We start from the raw sequence: 6,041 nt of genomic DNA, 5'->3' as shown, positions 1-6,041 counted from the left end.
TATATATATATATATATATATATATATATATATATATATATATATATATATATATATATATATATACTGAAAAAGCTGCTTTAGTGTTTTTGCCATTTTTTCTTACTACCTTGGATGTGTGACATCAACTGTGCCACAAAGGTTTATGAGCATACAGCAATTCAACAGTGAGTGGTTGAACCAGTAACTGTTCGAACCAGCCAGAAAATACCACTAGAATTTTTCTTTGGCTTTCCAAAAGATAACAATTTTTGACAGATTTGGATATGCATGCTCCAACATGAGATTTACTATATGAACTCGGGTGACCGCCTGTGCAGTGATCACTTCAAGAGGCGTACCTCAAGTTCTGACCCTCATTAATGCAGTCGATTGGTTTAAAGTCTTGCTAATTGTTGGCATCCAGCTTGATGTCATCTTTGTAAAGGAGGTGGCTGGTGACTGTTCCATTTTGGAAAGCGTAACTATAGCCAGTCTTTGCAATGATCTGGCTGATGGGGTTCAGGCCTATGCAAAATAGTAGTGGAGACAGAGCATTACCTTAGTACAGGGGTCGGCAACACGCGGCTCTTTAGCGCTGCCCTAGTGGCTCCCCGGAGCTTTTTTAAAAACGTTTGAAAATGGAAAAAGATGGGAGTGGGAAATATATTTTTATTTTAATATGGTTTCTGTAGGAGGACAAACATTCGTAACGTTTTCCAATGCTGTAAAAATGTGTAGAATAAATATTAAAGCTGTGACCGAATTCAGGGTCTGCATCCTTCGAAAGACGAATCTGTTGGCCGATTATATCATAGCGTAGCAACAAGGCCTGTCTGAATTCAAAGTCTCCTTCAAATGCGTCCTTTTTTTCCCCAGATTTGAAGGATGGATCCGGTGTATCATTCATGGTTCACCATCTCCCATAATTTATTGAGGGTCCAAACCGGGCGTTCAAACAAAGCGGCAATGACGGTGACGAGCAGCAACTTATTTTGCTATATTACACTTTAAGTGACACAACATGATTTTTTACAACGTTTTTAGGCAAGAATGTGGCTTTGAAAGTCTCAAATATCTGCTCGGTTCATCAATACATCACCTAATTGCAATATTGTTCTGACATTTTTGGACATGTCTGCTCCCGCTGTATTAGCAGCCAGCTCCCCTCGCCAGCTGTCAGCTGGCTGAGCGCTCCAGGTTTGGTATACCGAGGGAGAAACAACTTAAAGTTTCACAGCTCACGGCCGTTGTCACGCCTCCTCTCACAGTTCCCTCCCTCATGTCACGCCCACGTTACCGTGGCCATCCCATCATCAAGCCAATTTCCTGCACCTGTGTTTACCTGTATTTAAGATCACTCCACACACTCAGACTCCGCCAGATTATTGAACAGCTCTTGCTTATTAAGTGTCCAGCAATTCCCAGAGTTTCATGCCTGCCTTGTTTCTGACCTCTTGCCTGCCTCTTGACTTCTGTTTTTTGCTCGCTCCCTTTTGGATACCTCTTCGGACTCGGGCCTGGATTAACGGATTTTCCCCCTGCTCATCGGACTTAGCTTTTGGATTACCCTTCTCTGTTTTTGGCTGCCGACTTCTGATCTCTCGGTTCCGACCCCACGCCCGCTACTGGATATTCCTTTCTGCCCAAGACCCTCACCTAACTCAGTTCCTGCTCCGGGCTTCCAGGGCTTTGTACCCCAGCCATTGACTGAGCTAGACCTGCCACTAAGTGTGAGTGCTGTTTTTGATACATCTTCTAACAGCTTAGAGTTAACCAATAAAAGGTTAAAACTTCATCTTTGTTGTCTCATGTTGACTCCATTGTTGCCTGACCTTGTCATTAAAGTGATTATTTTCAAGGTGCAATCGTTGTTATGCAAACTGCTTTTGGGAGCAGATTTTTCTAGGTCCAAAAGGAACAAATGACACCATTATTCCCTGTCGAATCTTCAAAATAAAAATGGCATCAAAAATCTGATGTCTTTATTGCATTTCATTAATTTTATCAATGCAACAAAATATAATACAATAATATTGTGATGGAAGTTAAACTTAAAGCAACATCGTGCAACAGAGTAGTCACGTGGTGCGTCATTCCGTCCAGGACACACTGCAGGGAAAATAAACATTTAATCATGAATTCTCATTATGTATACACTTTTGATAATAGGCTAATATAGACACTTAAAGCCTGTGTTGCCTTCATTATAAGCCTTGTATAAGGCTTTTAATTGTTTTGCGGCTCCAGACAGATTTGTTTTTTGGTCCAAAATGGCTCTTTCGATATTTTGGGTTGCCGACCCCTGCCGTAGCACTAATTAGGGCAATTGGGCAACTCCAAGATCAATATGTCCGGCATTGAGTCATAGGCCTTTGTATACTCAATCGAGGCAGTGCACAGGTTTGTGTGTCTGGCCTTGCAATCTTGATCTATGGTTCTGTAAAGCAGTAGGTGGTGCTTCTCTCCTCTGGTGTTGGTTCCAGTTCTCTTGTGGCTATTCATCTTACCTCTATTATGTCTGACAAGAGTTTCCATGTTATTCAGACCCAGGTTAATGGCCAATAGTTAGATGGGGGTCTTTCATGATCAGAGCTGTCTAGCCTTGGGTCAACCATCCTGGGTTGGTTCCTTGCATTAGCAGCTGGTTCATTTCTGCTGCGAGGCATTCATGGAGAGCAGTCAGCTTCTTTAGCCAGTAGGTGTAGAATACGTCATGCCCTACTGCATGTCAACTCTTCATACTTGCGATTCTGTCTTGGATGTCTGCCACTGTGATGGATACTGGTTCTTGTTCAAGGAGATTGCTGAGGTTAGATCTTAGATCCTGGAACAACAGGACATTACCACAGATCCATCCTTCACCTCTGTGCTTCTTTAGTATTGCTCTGTCTCAGTTCTGGGTAGAGCTACGATGCTATATTGGCTTGAAATTTATCTAAACAAACAAGGTCCACCTCAGATGTTGAGGAATCAGGACATCTGATGAGAAATGACTACTGGAACAAGACACTGGACTTCAAGTTCAGAGGCCTCTGGTAGAGAACCCGAGCTTGAAAAGAAGTGTTGCTGTCCATGTAGGATAAAGATAACTAATTTATTTATTTATATTGTCAGGTTCAGTGGTGACGGAGGGTAACCCAGGAAGCAGACTCATACTTGAAAAACTAAAGAAAAACTGATTTAATAATACAAAAGCAAAAGCTGATGGGGCAGCAAAACAAAAACATAAACGTAAGCTTGGTTCACGGATGAGACACAGGACGAGAAGAAATGAACAATGATCCAACGGAGTAGTGGAGGAAATGACCGGGTTTTAAACACAGAGGATAATGAGGTAAGTGGGTACAGGTGAATGATCATAATTGCTGGCAGGTGGAGATGTGTGTGGCAGGTAAACAGATGACAAAACTAGGAAGAGGTAGATGAGAACAAACACAGACACAAGAGACAAAGACAGAAAGTACAAGAATCAAACTAACAAGATAACTGAATAAAATAAACAATAAACTCCAACTGAAACACAAAGACAACAAACTGAAAACTGAATGGAGGGACACTTTTAGACAAACTTTTCCATCTATTGTGATGAGAAATGTCAGGTCCCTAAACAACAAGGTGGATAAACTCTTTAGGATGATCCAAGCAGACAGGAACACCAAAGAGACTGGTAAGCTGTGAGAAGGAGGGGCTTGTGATTTTTATTAACAGCAAATGGTATAACCCTGGACATGCTATGATACTAAAGTCTACCAAAGACATTGACCTCCTGGCAGTGAGCATCAGACCATTTACCTGCCATGGGTATTCTCTGCAGTGATCCCTATTTTTGTTTACATTCCTTCATTATCACATGCTGTGACATTTAGTGCATGCTACTATCACAACACCACAAGTTAAATATCCTACACTTCCCACTGGAGAACATGGCCTTGCTGATTAATTTAACCTGTTTTAATCAATTAGAATGTTCCACTAACTTCTAGGGTAGGTACTCAATAAGACCTGCATACTCCTCAAGTCCTGTTCCTCTTAGCTGTGTGACATCCTGGCTTACCTATTCAATCTGAGCCTGCAGCTGCAGAAAATTCCCACCTCCTGGAAGACATCTTGTCTGGTCTTTGTCCCCCCCAAAAAAATATGCAACAGGTCCTGGTGACTTCAGACCCATTGCTTTAGGTTCCTGCATTGTGAAGACTCTGTAGAAGTTGGTCCTTTCCCACATCAGACCCAAAGTCAACACATTCACAGACCCCTTATAGTTTACATATCAGCTCAACATATGTGGCAATGATGCTCTCAGAATGACAAGGCGGGGCTTGGCAGAACTCAGACTCACAACCACACAACAAAGTTTTAAGGATTTTATTGCCAGTAAGCTGGAAGCAGGCTCAAAGTCTTTGATCGTCTCACTCACGTGATCGACTAGTGTCGGGACCGGAATTGGTAAGTCCACTCTAGCTTGGTTATGTGATGCAGACCGGCTGGTCTGAAAGGGGCTGAGACGAGAGGGAAAATCCAGGTCCAGGTGTGAGGTCGTTACCGGTAGGTCAGAGTTCCGAAGCCAAAACCAGACAGGGAGAATCCAAAAGGCGAGGTCCAGATGAGCAAAGCAAGGTCGGTAACGGGAGATCAGAATCCAGAGCAGTATCAGGCAGGGAGCAGGCAGAAGACGATGGTCAGGAAAAAGGCAAGGGTCAAGATCAGGCATGAACAAGAGAAGTACGCTGGACATTTACTGGCGGTTAGGCTTTCATTAATCTGGCACTGAGGTGTGTGAGCTGTGGGTATTTATGGTGACAGGAACAGGTGAGACAGATGAAGCTGATTGCGTGGGCATGGCAACATGGGTGTGGCTTGAACTGTGGGACTGTAGAAAGTTACGTGACTGTGGCAAGAGGTGTGGCAGGAACAGATGGAGCTGTGACACAGAATTCAACATCAACATGTATTCAACATCATCCAGTTGCAGCTGATCAGTGAGAAATTGAAGAGAATGCAGGTGGAGTCTGAGTTTGTTTCCTGAGTGCTGGAATACCTGACTGCTGAATACCTGAATACTGGTGCTGCTATGTGTGGCTCCAAAACTGTGTATCTGATGCCTTTCTTTGCAGTACAGCGGCTCCCCAAAGAACAGTTTTGTTGTCCTTCATATTTACCCTTTAAACTTCAGACCTTCAATGCAACCTGGACTCCTGTTTTTTCCAAAAGTTCTCCAATGACTTTGCTGTTGTGGACTGCATCAGGTGTCACAGTAAGGAGGAATATGGGAGCACAATAGGGGAGTTTGTGAACTGGTATAATCATAACCATCTGAAGCTGAACACTTCCAAAAACCAAAAAGATGGTTGTTGATTTTAGGAAAAAGAGCCTCATATAGAGCCTGTTTTCATTCAGGGTACAGAGGTGAAGTCTTCTTTGGAGTTGTGTACTTGGGGGTTGGGTGCTTGCATATCCATAGAAAAATATTTAATTTGACAAAACAAGCGAGCTCCAACAATGGAAAAACACAGGACTGAGTTGAGCAGGTGGCTTAATTGAAGGTACTAAGGGGAATACATGTCATTATGAACAACAACAGGTACCCACTTCATGCCCTGGAGGTTTTTCCTGAGAGCACCTTCAGTTGCCATCTGATTGCACCAAAGTGCAAGACTAAACATTACCAGATGACTTTCCTGGTAGCTGCCACCAAGCTCTATAATGAGCAATAAAGAAATGCATGTGAACTCAATGTATGCTACTAAATGTAGCATACCTCAATCCCACCCCCTTTGATTCAGTGTATTTTTATGAACTATGTTTTATTTTTATGTTACTATTATTAATAACAAAATCAACATGTTTTTAGTTTCTTTACTTAAGTATTATTTTTAATATTTTTGTATTGATATCTTTTTTTGATTCTGTTGTCTGTGTGACAACTACTGTTGCTGTGACCCTATAATTTCCTGCAAAAGGAATTCAGATAGATAGATAGATAGATAGATAGATAGATAGATAGATAGATAGATAGATAGATAGATAGATAGATAGATAGATAGATAGATAGATAGATAGAT

General features: G+C 42.0%; 1 protein-coding gene across 3 annotated transcripts in view; it reads right to left on the bottom strand.

The window, feature by feature from the left end:
* LOC108249944 (NT-3 growth factor receptor-like) overlaps positions 1-6,041 on the bottom strand; it is a 143,595-nt gene that overhangs the window by 86,297 nt on the left and 51,257 nt on the right. The window lies entirely within an intron of this gene.

This window comes from Kryptolebias marmoratus, linkage group LG17 (genome assembly GCF_001649575.2).
Source record: "Kryptolebias marmoratus isolate JLee-2015 linkage group LG17, ASM164957v2, whole genome shotgun sequence".
NCBI classification, from domain to species: domain Eukaryota; kingdom Metazoa; phylum Chordata; class Actinopteri; order Cyprinodontiformes; family Rivulidae; genus Kryptolebias; species Kryptolebias marmoratus.
This window is presented reverse-complemented; position numbering and strand designations above follow the sequence as displayed.